This window comes from Ochlerotatus camptorhynchus, unplaced genomic scaffold, assembly GCF_037179485.1.
Source record: "Ochlerotatus camptorhynchus isolate MF236.1 unplaced genomic scaffold, CSIRO-AGI_Acam_v1.1 ptg000364l, whole genome shotgun sequence".
Taxonomy (NCBI): domain Eukaryota; kingdom Metazoa; phylum Arthropoda; class Insecta; order Diptera; family Culicidae; genus Ochlerotatus; species Ochlerotatus camptorhynchus.
The window spans coordinates 2151258-2169519 of record NW_027040852.1 but is presented as its reverse complement, the minus strand read 5'-3'; the positions used below and the strand labels follow the sequence as shown (position 1 = coordinate 2169519).

At 40.5% G+C, this 18262-nt stretch overlaps 1 protein-coding gene across 6 annotated transcripts in view; it reads left to right on the top strand.

Annotated features, from left to right (window-relative positions):
• The first annotated feature begins 8058 nt into the window (after nt 1-8058).
• Nucleotides 8059-18262, top strand: part of alpha-Catr (alpha-catenin related) — a 442824-nt gene continuing 432620 nt past the window's right edge. For all 6 annotated transcript variants that reach the window (XR_010518373.1, XR_010518374.1, XM_065232156.1 and 3 more), the window contains exon 1: nt 8059-8225. The gene's annotated coding sequence lies outside the window, so the exon portion shown is untranslated. The remainder of the gene's footprint in view (nt 8226-18262) is intronic.

Sequence of the window (18262 nt, the reverse complement as noted above, 5' to 3'; positions counted from 1 at the left end):
TTGGTGGCCGGAGCTGAGATCGTTGTGCGCCTCCGGCTTGGATAGTCCGATGTTTGACAGGAAAAAAGTCCAGGGTGGAGGGATTTCCCGCCGGAGAGATGAAAGTTGGTTCGTCCGGAAATTGCACAATGTACAGTCCATGTTGTGCGTGATCGAACAATAGACATCCGTTCCGGTTCCTCTGGTAGTTCCGCCCAGCTTCATGGCGGGCATTCAGGTCGCCCCCAACGATGAATCGGGAGCTAGTACGGGTGATTGCGGTCAGGTCCTTCTTGAATTGGGAGCCTAGTCCGTAGTACACTGACGTAGGCAGTAAACAGCGATAAACCGGACGTTTGGTGATTCCACCTCCACACTAATGGCTTCGATGATAGAAGTGCGGATGTGATGCAGAGTGCAAAACTTGATTCCCTTTCTGACGATGGCCGCTACACCTACCCCCCCCCTAGAGCTGGTGCGACCATGCCCGATAATGTTGTGGTCAGGCAACCAGAAGCTGTCACCGGACTTTAGGTGGGTTTCCGTTAGAAGACCCACGTTGATGCTATGCTTGCGGAGGAAGTCGGCAAGCTCAATATGTTTTGCTATTACAGAGCAAGCGTTCCAGGTAGCGATGGTTAGCGGTTTAGACACCATACTGGATGATGAACTTACCGAGCACTTGGATCCGTTCGGGCTTATTGCGGCACTTACGTAGAGCACCGGTCATGTTGGTAAAAATCTCCATAAGTTCATCTGCTGAGAACAAATCAGGATTATTTGGTTGAGCTGTTGGTTGCCTCCAGAATCCAGGGGGGATGGAGAGCTTTGTCCAGCAGAAGATCCAGACGTTTCTTGAGGGGGCGCGGATCGCACCCTGGGATTCGCTTGTCCATGAAAAGGCGGAAAGTCCTCCATCCTGAAAGCCGGGGCCTTATCCTTCCTTCGTGCTGGTTGATTGTTGGTGCACGCCTGATTTCGGATGCGCTTGAAAGCTTCGCGTTTAGGGCACTGCTTGTTGGATCCTTGGTGAGCACCACCACAGTTGGCGCATTTTAACGCCACGGCTCCATCCGCAGGGCAGTCGGAAGTGGCGTGGTCTTGAGCGCAATTGCCACAGCGTGGCTTAATGTTGCAGTTGCGGGTGCCGTGTCCGAAGTTCAAACACCGTTGGCACTGAGTCACACCACGATGGCCGCCACGGTATGGCTCCCAGCGGACGATGATGGAATTGATGGAGCGGATGGCTTTCAGCGCGTTAAGCGTCACCGTTCCCTTCTGGAAGTGTACCAGGAAAAGGCTATCCGGATACGCCTTCACATTTTCGTCTCTTCTTGTCATCCGATAGATGGCACTTGGACCCAGCTTGTACCGGTCCCTGATTTCAGCTTCGATAAACTTCGAGTCGAAGTTTGGTATGCCCCTAATAACGACTTTGAATGGCTTCTTAACGGGGGATCTTGTGGGTGAAGAATTTCACCTTGGAAGTCCTCAGGTGGGCGACGACCAAGTCATAATCCGCTTTGGTACGGAGCACCACCTTGGTGCCGACTCTGCCCAACTTGTATTCAGCATTTTCGGGACACACACACACACACACACGCACGACAAACCGCGAAAGAGAGAGCGCGAACACTATCGCCACGAACTTTTCAAACAACTCGAGAGAGCGAGCTAAAGCTTGCTTCATTTAGAATTGGAACAAACTTTTGCTCATATTGTGGTGCTCCTGGTGGACGGATTTGGAAGTTCTTGGCACCCACGTGTCGGGAATTTTGTCAGCTTCACGTATGTATTTTTGACATTCCGCAAATCGACTGTACTTTGTAAACAATCAACATGGAAGCCGAAAGAAGGGAAAAAATTGTGCACAGTTATTTGGAAAATCCATTGTGGTCTGCATCTAGGCTAGCTAAACAGCTGAAATTGCCCAGAAATACCGTATGGCGCGTTATCAAACGGTATAAGGAAACATTGACGACGATTGGAAGCCCCAAGCCAATCGTCGGAGTGGAACTGTCGACCGGAAACTGCGTGGTAAGATTTTGAAGACGATTAAGAGGAATCCCAATCTGTCGGGCCGTGATTTGGCCAGAAATTTCGGTGCTGCCCATAGTACCGTGAGGAGAACTCGACTTCGGGAAGGAATCAAGTCGTATCGAGCTAGCAAACAGCCAAATCGGACCATAAAACAGAATAGTGTGTCCAAAATCCGTGCGCGGAAGCTATTCGACCAGGAGCTGACCAAGTTCGACGGGTGTCTTCTGATGGACGATGAAACCTATGTCAAGGCTGACTTCGGGCAAATCCCAGGTCAAAAATTTTACTTGGCAACGGCTCGGGGGGATGTTCCAGCCAAATTTAAATTTGTTTTTGCCGACAAATTTGCACGAAAATTTATGATTTGGCAGGGCATTTGCAGCTGTGGCAAAAAAACGAAAGTTTTCGTTACAAATAAGACAATGACGTCGGAACTATACCAAAAAGAGTGTCTCCAAAAACGAATTTTGCCGTTCATTCGATCCCACGACCATCGCGTAATGTTTTGGCCAGATTTGGCAAGCTGTCATTACAGCAAAGTCGTTCAAGAATGGTATGCAGAGAAAGGGGTCCAGTTTGTTCCGAAAAATCTTAACCCACCCAACTGCCCCCAGTTCCGCCCTATTTAGAAATACTGGGCAATCATGAAGAGGAGACTCAAGGCAAAGGGAAAGGTTGTCAAAGACATCAATCAGATGAAGACCTGGTGGAATAAGATAGCTAAAACGATGGACGAAGAAGGTGTGCGCGGCCTAATGAGCTGTGTTACAGGAAAAATTCGAGAATTCCTTCGAAACCAGGACGAATAATTTTATCCGTATTTTTTCTTAAAAGTATGAAGAAAACGCTACATTTGTATAAAAAAGATCTTGAATTCAATAATAAATAACTGAAATAAGGCAATTGTTTTTGTTCCAATTCTATCTGAAGCAAGCTTTAACACCGAACTGAACTGCTTGACGATCAAGCAGAGAATGGAATGGCAACCTCCTGCAATGGTTTCGCTCTTATCTCAGTGATCGCCGATGGTAACCGTTGGTGAATGTCAGTCTGCTACTTACTCAGCCACGTTACCCAGGTAACAAATTGATGCTTAACAAGTGTTCTTTCAACGATTTTAATTCAGGCTTAGTTTTAATAATTATTGTACATAGACCACTTTAACCTTTGTTCAGCTTTTAAACATCTAAATCTGGTGATTTTAATCAGCCCAAAGCTTAACAACAATCTAAATTATAAGCTTTTCAATGCATTAACCAACAGTCTTTTCCAACCCTTGTTCAGCCTTAATTTTTTATTTAAAAAAATATAATGGAAGACCGCTTCATATCTTATATTCTTTTATGAGACTGCTTTAGAATGTTGCTGACTAATTGGATTTACATATTTATATTGTTATTATATGTCTAAAAATTACCTTTACATTTCGGGATTCGAACCAGCAGTCGCTGATTCACAGGCGTCAACTATACCCACTCGACCACATAAGCATATTTGAGGCAGAAGGTATGATCATTAACATGAAGCACGTCAAAATTAAGTTGAATAATAGCAACCGGAAGAGTAGCAATGCCGAATTATAAACAATAAATTGTGACAGTAAAACATTCCTCTCATTTCAAGCGCAGTAAACACAATGTGGACACAAGTGTGCGATGTATTTCAATGCTATTTTAGTGCTATTATTGAATTCTATTTTTGAAATGCGGTATGAAAATTAAGTGCAAAATAAAGTGGTGAACAGACAAAACACAGGAATACTAATGTTAATACTTCCGACGTCGTCGCAGTCCACTTCTAGGTGGAACTATTCTTGAAAAGCTCCTCTTCCTATTCAATTGTCTCTACTGCTGGTGCTGCTTGGTATTAGAAAGGTAGGCAGTGAATTTAGAGTAACTAAAATGTCGGAAATGCAACAAGTGAGACTGACGACATTTAACAATATTGTGCTATACATTCATAGTATTCAATCAGGCTATCGGAATATTTGTAGCGCATTGCTGGTTTGTGGAGAAGTATTAAGCTTAAATAAGTCTTGTTCAGTCTTTATATCAGCTAACTTACTGAGGTTGAATTATGGGGATACAATTCGCTTCATGCACTACTAATCAACTGTATATTCAGCCTGGTGTTAATCAGCTTCGTACACCTTAAATCAACCAATAATCAACCTTTGTTCTTACAATTCAGCTTGAATTGTTACTTGGGTAGGGATGCCTCAAGGAAGTCGCCTAGGCCCGTTGATTTTCCTGTTGTACTTTAACGACGTGAATCTGGTCCTCGAAGGCCCTCGTCTATCGTGTGCAGATGATCTTAAAATCTACATCCAGATCCGTTCTATCGTTGACTGTCACTTTCTCCAATGCCAGCTCGAAGCGTTTGCTAACTGGTGCGACTTGAACCGAATGGAGGTCAACCCCGCGAAGTGTTCAGTTATCACCTTCTCTCGCAAGAAGGAACCGATCATGTTCACTTATGTACTTCAGGAAACAACAATCAGCCGTGTCAACCACGTGAAAGACCTGGGAGTTATTCTGGATTCCCAGTTAACGTATAAACAACACATCTCGTTCATTGTCGACATAGCGTCAAGATCTGTGGGATTCATTTTCAGGATTGCAAAGAATTTTTCCGATATATATTGTCTCAAATCGCTGTTCCCTGGTGCGGTCCACCCTGGAACATTGCTCTGCAGTATGAAACCCAAGCTATACAAATGGTGCTGAAAGAGTTGAGTCCGTTCAGCGTCGATTTCTTCGATTTGCTGTGATGAAATTGCCTTGGAGAAACTCAGTTATGAAAGTCGATGTCAACTGATTGATCTGGAGCTTCTACGTAGTCGGAGAGACACTTCGCGGGCCCTGCTCATCGCGGATAGTTCACAGGGTAGAATTGATTGTTCTACAATCCTGGAGAAGATCAACGTGAACGTCCAACCCCGAGCGCTGCGAATTAACGCTATGCCTCAGCATTGCACTAACTATAGCATGAACGGTGCTATAGACGGCCTTCAACGTGTGTTCAATCGAGTTTCTTCAGTGTTCAATTTCAACCTGATACGAGAGATGCTACGCCGGCGCTTTTCACGTATTTTCTCTGACGCAGTAAACCGTTGAATGACCATGTATTTTACTGTATTGTGTATTTTAGTAAGCTGGACTAAAGGGTGATACGGTCAAAATTTGGTCAAGGGAAAACGCGTGTAAATCGGTGAAATCGTTTATTTAAAAAATCAAATTAAATTTCTTTTTCAAGTTCAATTAGTATAAAATTCAGGAAAAATATTCAGTTAGGCTTCCGCTTTTCCAAATCCGAATTGCCGGGCCTTACGCTTGACCCCTGCCATCAGATTTTGTACAGCCACCTTGTCCACCTTCATCGCCGCAGAAAGCCAGTTTGCCTTGAACTGCTGCTCGCCCTTAGCAGTTTTTTTGGTCTTCTTTAGGTTCCGCTTGACAATAGCCCAGTATTTCTCAATTGGGCGGAGCTCTGGCGTGTTGGGAGGGTTCTTGTCCTTGGGAACCACCTGCACGTTGTTGGCGGCGTACCACTCCATGGCCTTTTTACCGTAATGGCAAGATGCCAAATCCGGCCAAAACAGTACGGAACAACCGTGTTTCTTCAGGAAAGGCAGCAGACGTTTATTCAAACACTCTTTCACGTAAATTTCTTGGTTGACAGTCCCGGAAGCTATGAAAATGCTGCTTTTCAAGCCACAGGTACAGATGGCTTGCCAAAACAGATATTTCTTTGCGAACTTTGACAGTTTCATGTGCTTGAAAACATCTGCTACCTTTCCCCTTCCTTTTGCCGTATAAAACTCCTGTCCCGGAAGCTGCTTGTAGTCGGCTTTGACGTAGGTTTCGTCGTCTATTACCACGCAGTCAAACTTCGTCAGCATCGTCGTGTACAGCCTCCGGGATCGCGCTTTGGCCGTCGTATTTTGTTTATCATCGCGATTTGGAGTCACTACCTTCTTGTAAGTCGATAGTCCGGCTCGTTTTTTGGCTCGATGCACGGTTGTAGACGATACACCCAGCTTATTTGCGGCATCTCGGAGAGAGAGGTTAGGGTTTCGCTTGAAACTACCGGCAACTCTCTTTGTCGTCTCAGCGGCTTCCGGTTTTCGATTTCCCCCCGATCCAGACTTCCTGGCTGTCGACAAACGTTCCCCAAACACTTTAATTACATTTGTAACGGTTGATTTGGCAACTTTTAGCGATTTTGCCAACTTTGCGTGCGAGTAGCTCGGATTTTCGCGATGCGCGAGCAAAATTTTGATACGCTGCTCTTCTTGCTTGGACGGCATTTTGACAAATGAAGAGTGAATTCCAAAATCAAAATAGGAGCAACATTCTACACACACACACCTTCAAAATGAGGGGTGTTCAGGTTTTTTAAATGCAAAATTGAAAGAAATACGTCAAGTTGATATTGACCAAATTTTGACCGTATCACCCTTTATGTATTTTATTGTTATTCACTTAAACATCATTGGGGCTACACTCAGCCTGTTGATGTAAACTAATAAATAAATAAACAAATAAAAGAAAACATTATTACTCCAAGCATATGAGCCTGTGTAAAAAATGGCAAAGATTGAAGAATGTTTAGAGGTTGCACATGTGGTTTAAATATAGTATGGAGATTATGGTGAATTACTATGGTGCATCAAAAATGAATCTATTCTTTCCATGGCAACGATAAACAAACCTGCTGTGATGAAATTGATGTTCAATTTACTCTATTTTGAAATTTTGTCCCATTTATATATATCTTTAAATTTAATTTATGAATTGGGATGATAGTAGAATACTTCAAACAGCAAAAAGGTGACACATTACCAAGTGGAATTAAATGGAAAATAATCACCTTTCACTAATTGCTACCAACCTGGCGGTATCAAAAACAAACTTGTTGGTCATTGAGATAGCAGCCACGTATCAAATTTATTCAGCGTTTGGACAACTAGAAACAAAGTTACAGCGTGGAGTGTGTCCAATAATACTTTTCTTTTTTTTTCAAAATGAAGCACCCCCGGCTAAAAAAAGATTCCTAAAACTTGCTCTTATTCATCAAAAATCCAAAACCCAACCCACCGTCACAACATATTCCACAAGTTGGCAGGAAAGCACTCGCCATAATCACTCCCGTTCGTTTCCCGTCCAACACAATCAAAAGCTTCTTGCTCGCTTGGTTCGCACTCCGCTCAACTTTCCATCCACCAATCCAGCCCACCTCGCGGAACCCCTCAGGATTTTTCCATGATTTTGACATTCAATACCAATGCAACCTATAAGGTACTACCGCCGACATTGAAATCAGCCAACCACCCACTCAAGCCCAGTCACACTACACCCACACCCACACACACACATATTTGCACCTCGTACCTGTCTTGGTGAGTATCCCGTTGTACTGCGCGCGTGCTTTTCCTCGATGTTGCTCGTGGTCGGGATTCTCCCACATAAACATCATCATCAACAACAGCAACGGGCGGCAGCAGCAGCAGCAGCAAAGCCCTGAACTCGAACACGAGGCTCCGAGCAACCGTTCAGTTGCATATCGTCTTCCGTTCGCGTCGCTCGCAAAAATCTGCCAACTCCCGGTGATATTCTTCGGTTTGAATAAGAAAAAAAAAAAAGGATCTGTGTGATTAGGAAGGCTGGAGTAATAGAAAAAAAAAATCCTGACCATCCTGGCATAACCTGGATGCTGTACGGACGGGTAGATCCGGGTTTGGGAAGCTCTTGAAGTTGATTCGGTTCGTCGGTGGTGCGTTTGGATAAATTGGTCGCGAGTTTTCTGGAACAGGGATTTTCCTTGGATCACTTTACAGCTCACAGCTGGCCGATCGCAGGATGAAGTGAACGGACGAGAGCGAGTTTTCAGTAGAAGAAACAGTCGCGGGAGAGAGTGAGTGAAAAGTGAAGATTTTCCAAAGGCTTGCAGCACAAGTTTGACATCGCCAGCGAAGTGAGTCTAATTACCCCGGGATTTTCCGAGTGCTAGCAGCAGGAGGATAACAGAGCCGTTCTGCCCTGTGGACCCGTGGCTGCGAGTGTGCGTGTGTTTGTGGGGGTGGTGTTCCTACGAATCTTCAGAGGGATTAAAGTGTTTGTTCTCTATAGAGAAGGACGGAAATTCCAAGTTCGGAACGTGTGTTTTTGTGCAAAAGTGCCAAGCTTGATCGGGGGAAAACGCAGGTGAATTTCCATCGTTAATATGCAATGAGTTTGTGGATTTTGGTTTAATGCGCTGGCTTCTACTGCGAAGTGTTTGGGGTGGGGGGGGGGGGTGAAAAGGGAAACGAGTAGATTTATCGATATCAAATCGAGCCTCCTGAGAGTATCGAGTCGCACGGTGTACGGGAGTGTTTGTGTGTGTGGAGCTTTCCCGCTAGCTGCTAGGAGAAAGTAAAAGCCTACCCCGAATTCGACTCGATCTCGCACTGTGGAGGAAGATGAGAGATTTTGCCCAAGTCGAGTCGTGTTGCTAGTGTTGGTGGTTTGTTTTTGCTCGGGAGTCTCACGCGGTTCGTTCGTGTGAACTAAAGGTTAGAGGCAGTGGGTGTCCTACTGAGCCCACCCAGTGGCGGTGTGTTTACTTCATTAGGAAAAGGCTGCTGCTGCTGCTACTGGTGGCTGCCGTGAATCTGCGACGGCTGCTGCTGCTGCCGTCACTGTGAGCTAGTATTGGTACCAACGGTGGGAAATCCGAACCAGGCTGTCAGGAGATTGAACAGCTGAATCTTGCCGCTAAACGGTGGTTTGGGTCGTCGTTGTCGTCCAGATAATGTGTGGGAACGTGCGGTGAATCGACCGACGGAATCGGTTTTTGGAATGGTGAAGCTACTACTTACTACTAGCGACGATGAAGGGCTCCAATCGAAAAGTGGTTGTTGTAATCAATGGGACCACATATTGCGATGATGGGATTTTGCAGTTTGTTGGCAGGCTATTGGCTTCATAAAGGCGGAGTTTGTGGAAGGATGGAAAAGTTTCCTGGCACATACCACAATTCCGGAGAACTTCGAGATTAGGGCGTAATTGCGTTTGTAAATAAACACTTAAATCACCGATTTCTCGCGAATTAAAGGACAATCTCACGAACAAACTATACGAAATGATAGAGGAACCATTCCTCTATCTGTTTGTGTTGTTAGTTTGTGAGATTGAGATTTAATTCGCGAGAAATTGGCGATTGAAGTGTTTGTTTACAAACGCAATTACGCCCTAATCTCGAAGTTCTCCGGAATTGGAACAAAGGTCTTGGTTATTCGAACAAATATTGATGATACAAATATTGGATTTGGGACTCGTTTAGTATTTTTTTGACTATCTAAAATAATACCTTCCTAATTGCTGTTGGAACTTTGTGGTGTGATCCCCAAAATTATGAGAGAACATATTCTGCGACATTCAAAGTGTTTTTTGTTACTTCATACGAGAAGTTTACGATTTTCAGAGCTGGTAGGGAATGCTATACTAATATCAACATGAAGCTTTAGTGTGCTGATTTACTAATTAGAGAAATCTCTGAAGAGCTTTTCTCTTTAGAACTTTCTCTAGTTAATAAATTATCACACAGAAACATCATGTTGATATAAGTATAGCATTTCAAAACAACTCTGATATTCATCGAGCTATTGCTAATTTCAGTGTTGCTTATAGAGGATTGAAGAAATCAACATTTTCCCTTTCTGATGTGGACGTAATTTTCTTACCTGCTTGATTTCCTCGTAATAATTCCTCGAGCTTTTGCGAGTTAAAGAAGTATCTTGGAATATTTCTATGCTTCTCTTTTCCGCAAAAAACTTCATAAAGCAGCAAGCAATTGGTGAGTCGTGGGCTGCCCTCAGGTGGGTATCGGAAATTCAGGCAACTGGTTCATCTTTTTTTTTAATAAGGTGTAAACATTTTATGAATTCAGAATAAGCAAGGTGTCGACTACCTGAAAAAAACTGGAAATCAAGAAATTTCAGGGAATTCAATTTTAGTCCTTGAATATAAAGGGCATCTAAGGCAAATAAGGGAAATACTTTGACTTTATGTTTAGTATTACTTCTGCGTGAAGTCAACGATTTACAAAGTTGAAGATGCTAATTTCAAATAACAGACTAGAGTGGTAATTTTTATACGATAGATGGAGGAGATGAAAGTCTAGAGTTGATAGTTCCGTTAGAGTACGGCAGTGTGAAAATTGCATACAGATAGTAGATAGCGAGCTAGGACAACTTTTTTAAGGAAGGTACAAATCGGTTTTTACCGCACTTCAGTTGTTATTTGAAGGAAGGCATCCAGTCGTAGGTTTGGAAATTGCAGGGAAATATTTCTTAATCCTCTCTGGAAACTTTTACTGATCTCGCTAGTCTCATACAATTCAATTACGCGGTGAAGCTTTCAAATGTTTGTTAATTAATAAAAGCATCAATAGAAGTTTGAGCTTGTATGTGCTCAAATGAATTATTTTAATTGCTTAAACAAAGAACACAGTCTTCTCCAGCTGCTTATGTGTTCTAATCTAAACAAATCTTATATAATACAAACGCAGCCAGTAGGAATCCTATGAATTGACACATTAGATGTTCGTGAGATTGTGCTTAGCGAACTGAATTTTGATGATTTTGGGCCGTCCCTGAGATGAAGTGGCATCCAGAGGGACGGTAAAAATCCATCAACATCTTTGAGTAAAGCTATACATTATTGGTTGTGACAAAATTCATGCTCCAAGTGGTTTAGCGCATTTCTGGGTGGGGCTGTGTTTGGTTCGTTCCAACAATAGTTTAACCTCTGAAAATGGGTCCGAGTGTCTTTCCCAAGTAACAATTCAGCAATCATTTGGCATCCACTCTAATTTATGATGGTTTTATAATGGCAATGAACAATCCATGTAGTTTAAATACAGCTTTTCAAAGTGTAAACCATTGCTGTTTAGTAATTCAGCTTTTAGCTGTTTCAAAAACCTTTTATAGTCTGGCAAGAAAGTCGACAATTGCCTAGTTTTAAAAAATATTTTTGAAGCAGTTCTCAATCCCTCCATAAAACTGTTCTGTTATTCAATCATAAACTTCATCAGCAATTGTTTATTAATGTCTTGATCAAATACTTTATAAAAGTGTTCTGTCATTATATGTGCAACCATAAAATAATTGGGTTTTAAATGAGAGCAAAAGGCATATTGTAAGGCTTTTAAGTCTTTTAAATTGTATAATTACTCTGTTTACAAATTGAACTTAAAATATATGGATCCCCACTGTGAATTAAAGCAAAATGTATGACAAGAAAATCTCGAAGGATAGACGAAGTAGGATGACAAATTCAAGCGATTCTAACTATCGAAGGGAAGTCGCTTTCAGTCTAATTTACTTCTTTAGAAGAACCAGCACGGCCGGCTGAACCGGTACCAATAGGTGACGATCGGAATTACTTGGATCAGTACCGACAGCAAACTACCAAGCTGTCAGTTAGCAGAGATTAGCTGATTTGCAATCCATGGCAGCGATTTTATTCGGTGAAAGGGTCAACTAATCAATAATTTCTGTCAAGCGTACACTTCTGCGTCGTTTGATGGTGCACTTTGGGAACCATCCGGAAGAAGGGGGTCTTCTTCGGGAACAAGCTGTTTGAAATGCTAAATATAATACAACAGTATCGCACACTTTCTGAGTAACTGCTTCCAATCCATTGCCTGAAAGAACGCTGGATCGCACAGCGCAAACAAACAAACTTTGACGTTTAAATTTTTATTGGCAGCTTTGCCTACATAAATGCTGGCATGAATCTGAAAAGGTTAGGATCAAGCAAAACGGCTTTAGATAAAACAATTCAGTCTGCAAGTTTTCTTCATAAGAGCCTTTTTAAAACCTTTTTAATTTGTTAGGGATTTCTTGAAATCAAAACAACTTTTTCACAAATGGTCCATGAAAATTAACTTTTATGCCTCCGCCATATTAGAATTATTTTGTTGGTTTTTCGCAATCTTTGTTTTTCAATCTACATTTCCTTGGATATAACTTTTTTTTGTCAATTTAGCAATAAGCAAATATTTAAAATGCGATAATCTTTAAAAAAAATCTTGGCTAAACTAGATGATCGATCTTAAGAATAATTTTGTGTTTACTTAAAATTAAAATAATTATTAAAATCAACGTTTTCCGAAGGCGGACTAATTTTTTTCGGTGTTATCACGTACATTTCACATAAGATTTAATATGGCACCTAAGACTAGGTCCCTTTATGAGAACTATTTAAATAATTTTGGTAATTCAACAGGATTTTTACACGATCAGTTTTTATTTAAGTTATTTTGATAAGATCGGATGGCAATTATGAATTCTTTTCTATCTTGATTGATGCTTTTCTAGTGGATTTAGCAAGCAGCTAGGGAAAACGGCTCAAGAAAGGGTTTTATTGTTACCAAATAGCTTTTATTGTAGCTTAAATACGGTTTTCAAATAGTTCTCAATGCGTTCGTCATATAACCTTCTTGCAGTAAATCAATCTTGAAGAGCTTCGAGAAAACATCTTTCAGAACCTTCTCCAGGGTGGGCCAACTAGACAGATTCTAGTTTTAATTATGTTTTGGTGGATGCATCAATGGCAATACAGCCTTGACCAGGGTTTTATGAATGTTGTTTTACTGTAGCTTTGTAGTATTTAATAAAATTTAAAATGTTACTTGGGTTGTTTAAATGCAAGAATGTCAAAAAGTTAAGAGCTATACTTGCAGTTCTAGTTTCTCATTGTGTGCTTAGGAGCCCGATAAATTCAAACATTAAGGTGTTTCCTTGTAGATTTCATTTTTCCATCACCTCACAATTTCAACAGCACACAACTCAAGATCTACGACGTTTATACATCTGCAAATTTCAGACATTGCTTGCTTTTCTGTAGCAAACAACAAGTAGCAGTTTCAGCTTCGTATATTCAAAGAATCCTCATTATTTTAACATGTGAAACTGCGAAGTGTAACACGAAAAAGGACGCTACAAGGGAATCACCTTAAGCTATCCAATGAAAATTAAGAATTATGATCCTGCTTGGATAGCAGATCATACTTGATTGCTTGGAGTAGCAGATTATGATTAAATATTGATCTCAGATTCACATGGACCAAAAATTCTAAATTTGTGAAAGCACAACTCTGAATATCAAATTTTCGATTATGCTGATGGAAAGAAAGTGGAGGGCAATCCCAAATAATCAACAGGCTTGCTTAGTAATATTCCAGCTATTAATGTGACGAACCCCTGTATAAGTCGTATGTTAGCTTTCTATAGCTAAATCAATCCAAGTTACCGGGCTTATTGTTTAGAAAATTTGGGTATGAGGGTTCTGTAGACCATGATTTAGATTTGTAGAATGCTTTAAACCCTCAATAAAACTTGCAATGTTATTTGGACTGGGATGTACGATACGTGCTTTTGGACGGTTTCCTACCTGTGGTATTCTGCTGCGATCAAGCATTTGGTTAAGTGTGTCATCTATAACAAATATTTAACGGAGATATGATGTTCATGGAGAATTTATTTTGTAGCGGGGGATTAAAGACAAGTGTTTCATATGCGGAAATATCGGAAAGTCCAGAAAAAATCTGAAAAATAACTAATAAGGGTGAGCAAATTGACATTTCATGGAGAGGAAATGCAGTAAATTGAGGAAATTAGGGGATCATGAACTGGTTGAACACTTTCTGGCGATCAAGTTAGTGATAAAAATGTATGTTGTGGAGATTAAACCGATCGTTTTATGATAGAATTATCTTTAAGTGCTTGTAGATACAAAGATAGCAAGCTGATTGATATACAAATTATTGCAGTTTCATGCACACAACATTATCAATCACTGCTTTAACTGATTACCTGGCTCCCCGAGCAAAGTCAGTTAACAAAATGAAATCAAATCGATATTGAAGTTTGCAGTTCCTATCACAATGAAAACTAATTTTGATTTCAATTGTCACGACATTAGCCGGATATCATATTGTGCTTTCATTATGCAGTCAAGGCTTTTTAAATGAAAGCAACTTAACTTGAAGTTCTGCTGTTATCGTCATGTTTAAAATTTAATTTAAGCTCAGCTGTCGTTGACCTAACGATTATTGTTTATTTGTTTTGTTTAACACATTTTAGATCGTTTGTTACTTGCCAGGGGTGAGATTTGAGCTCAAGTCTTTCAACGTGAGAAGTTTAGGCCAGGCCCGTATTCAGTTAAGCATTATGAATGCATCATCAGAAATCAAATTGATTTCATTGAAAGCAAAATTAGTTTTCCATTTGATTCAAACGTGAAAAATTTTGGTCTCAATTTTGCTGTGTTCCCGAGCAAAGTCGGTTAACAAAATGAAAGCAAATCGATATTAAAGTGTGCAGTTCCTATCATAATGAAAACTCATTTTGATTTCAAATGTTGCGACATAAGTCTGATATCATATTGTGCTTTCATTATGCAGTCAAGACTTTTTAAATGAAAGCAACTTAAGTTGAAGTGCTGCTGTTTACGTCTTGCTTAAAATTTAATTGAAATTCATTTGTCGTTGAACTAATGATTATTGTTTATTTGATTTGTTTAACACATTTTAAGTCATTCGTGACTTGGCCGGGGTGAGATTGGAGCCCAAGTCTTTCAGCTTGAGAAACATGAATGGTAACCATTTACTCCAAGCCCGTATTCAGTTAAACATTATGAATGCAAAATCAGTAATCAAATTGATTTCATTGAAAGCAGGATTAGTTTTCCGTTTGCTTCAACAGTGTAAAATTTTGCTCTCATTTTTGCTGTGTTACCCGTTAAGTCAACCAAAATGAGATCAAGAGAATATTCAAACTAAGTTACATCATAACATCACATTTTGATTTCAATTTGATCTCCAGCTTTGCTCGGGTCATAATGTGAATGATTTTCTATTTCTGTATTTTTTTTTTCTGAAAAACGACTGGCAAATCAGAGAATATCAGGGAATTTAGTTTTTTTCGTAGAGTCGAATTCCTGATTGTGGTTAGGTAAACCAAAATAAACTCCAATGATTTTTTTTTTCTATTTTGCTACCAAGATTAAACGGCTGGAATCTGTGCTGTGCAATAGGAAGTTGTGATTTCATTATCAGAAGACGTTACTTTCAATTTTGAACAAATGGTTGGTTTATATATCAGGGCAAGAAGGAGTATAACGATCATACGGGGTTTGGTTTCCAATTAGTAGTTGTTTAGTATGCCATTGATTGAAAATTTTGTGGCTGGCGCCGGTGGTGTAGTGGTAAGCGTGACTGCTTTCTTATCCCAATGGGTCTGGGTTCAATCCCAGCTGAGGTCGGTGGGATTTTTCTGAGGCATAACAATCTCTGGTCACGTCTTCCTTCGGAAGGGAAACAAATCCGTTGGTCCCAGCCCATGTGGAAGCTGCACACTACTAAACAAGTCATGTGAATTTCGGTTCCCTGAGGCCGACACATAACGGGTGGCAACTAAAATTTTGGAATTTTTTCGAGGCCTCTATGCTCAACAACAAACGAGCTCAGAGAGAAATAAGAGTGTGTATGTGTTAGCTTTCTATCTCCTCTTTCTGCTAGTATTTTCTGTTTTGTTTATGCTTGCTCAGTTTTGCTCAAAATGCCGTCGAAACAAGAAGTATTTCGCGAGCGCGTTGTACAGTTCTACGAACTGCACAGAAATCTCGGCAAAAAGTATACGGTACAACATTTTAAAAGCGAAAATGTTGCAGCTTCGACTGTTTACCATATCCTAAGATCCCCAACAACTGCTCGCAAGCAAGGTAGTGGAAGACCAGCCAAAATTATGGACGCAAAAGGACTTCGTTCTCTTTCTCGTTCCATGGTTCAAGCCCTCTGGTTTGGCAATCAATCAATATGTGTACCAGAACGAATGTTTGAAGAAAATTTTGATCCCGTTTCTACAAAAACATCATGCTGATGGACAATACGTGTTTTGGCCGGATAAAGCGTCATCGCATTACGCCAAAAAAACACAATCGTTCCTGAATACCCATTCGATCCCATTTGTACCCAAAAACCACAACCCGACAAATCTGCCTCAAGGTCGCCCAATCGAAGATTTCTTCGGGGTTTTGAGCTCCTTGGTGTACAAAAATAACTGGAGAGCCACGAATTGCAAACAGTTGATTGGTAGAATCAAGAGATGCATTCGCAAAGTTGACATGAAGGCCGTACAACGCTCCTGTTCCGACATCAAACGGAAGCTTCGCTGAACATCCGATTACGGACCGTTTTCAAATGTACACTAATTTTTTTTCAACAATGGACAATTTATCTTTAATTTCAATAAATCAGATCTTCTTCAAGTATGTTTGTCTTTTTTTGACAGCTTGAGAAAGAAATTCCAAAATTTTAGTTGCCACCCGTTATAAGTGGGCATTTTGACATAAGAATCAGTTGAAAGAAACTTGAAAATCAATTCAATCAAACGTTCTCTTCGTCGACTAGCTGATGTTTCGGTCTGAGAACACTTAATTTTTCATGAAATGTTTGCTTACGTTCTATGATTTACGTCCAATATGGATTACTTCTCGTGTAAAAGAAGTTATTTCTAAGTGTATGCCTTCCTGCACATTCGATTGCCTTCAATGGATGGCAATCGATGTCGGTAGATGATTGTCATTAGATTGCGGAACAGAGACCGACGTTGAATAAAGTAATGAAGAAGAAGAAGAAGAAGGAGGAGAAGAAGAAGAAGAAGAAGAAGAAGAAGAAGAAGAAGAGAATTTGTTGAATTAAAATTATCAATTTCAGAATCAGAGCAAAGCTCTACCGGTACTGCACCTGTTAAATGGGTTGATAGTAAGCATCCTATCCCGTCCTCTGAATGCTTTCATGTTGGATTTTTTGCTTTTAGATTAGCATTGTAAGCCCCTCCTACATGTATGGTTACGGTACGGAATGGCTTGCCATCAGCAAAACAATTGGGGAATTATAATTGAGGCGGGGCATAGCATAATTCTTCAAGTAGGAGGGACTTATAATGCTAATCTAAAAGCATAAATAGAGATACCATCTGATAATTTCAGAGTTTGGCACTGACATATGCAATCTGTCCCCAATACTGAAACACCACATTTTCTTATCCAAACGATTGAATTGCGTTCACGCACTAAATCTAAGATGCAATTATTAGTGAAAATGTTTAGCTCAATCGGTAGATCATATATAAGTGAGATTTGAAGAAAAAATGTTCAGATAGCGATATGTTCACGATCAATTACGAAATTTCGCATAAAGTAGGTGCAAAATTCTGTACCCCGTTGTTTCATGTGATTTTTGACGTAGGACTGCGTCTGTGATTTCTTTATGGGGGTACACTTTGTGAAAATCAAAAATGGAACATGTAACGAAATTTTGAAAGATTTTCAACGTTAATAACTCAGCTGCCCCAGGACCAATTTCAATAATTTTATCTCCAATCGATCAGAAATATTTCCACGCATCGATAACAATGCTTCCGACTGTTGATGTTCAACAAGAAACTATTGAAAAAGTTGTAAATTTCAATCATTATCCAAACTAACTAACAAATCCACAAATTACGTACATGCATATGCTGCTTCCCCAACACTGTCATTAGACGAAACAAGTCGAAGGGGCATTCATTGACTTTTTGTATCTTTAATAACTCGAAGACAAACACATTCATTGATACGTTTGTTGTTCCGGATGATATAAGAGCATAGAAATAATGCGAAATAGGTTAGTGAGGCCATGGCAATCAAAAGAGGAAATCGGTGAAGATAATTGACTTTCACCTCTTTGCTTCTAAGTCCCTTAATTCAGTCGTCGTCACAGTAATGAAAACTTGCATCGCACTGCTTTTGGTTCTTCGGTTACACTTGCTGGGTGCAATTCTGCTGTTCAACATTTTCGAAGGACCACCAAAAACATGAAATTTCACTATTTTCTAGGGATGCCAAGAGTACAATTAATCGATTAAAGATTTGCTAGCTATTTGATTAAATATTTATCGAATTTTCAAAAATTCGAGCTCGTAACCGATATCCCTTCTTATTTCTACTCGTTTGATTCAGCACTGTAGAGAAAATAAATAAAAGTACTAATTTATCTGAACAGGCATAGAGAAGAACCATGACGTGAAATAGGATCATACATTTTGTCGAAACAAGTGTTAACCGTCTTTCTGCTACAGGTTAAGATTTACCAAGTTGTTGAGAGAGTTCCTGGGTGGTATTCTGCGGCCTTCCAACCTATCGCAGGCCAC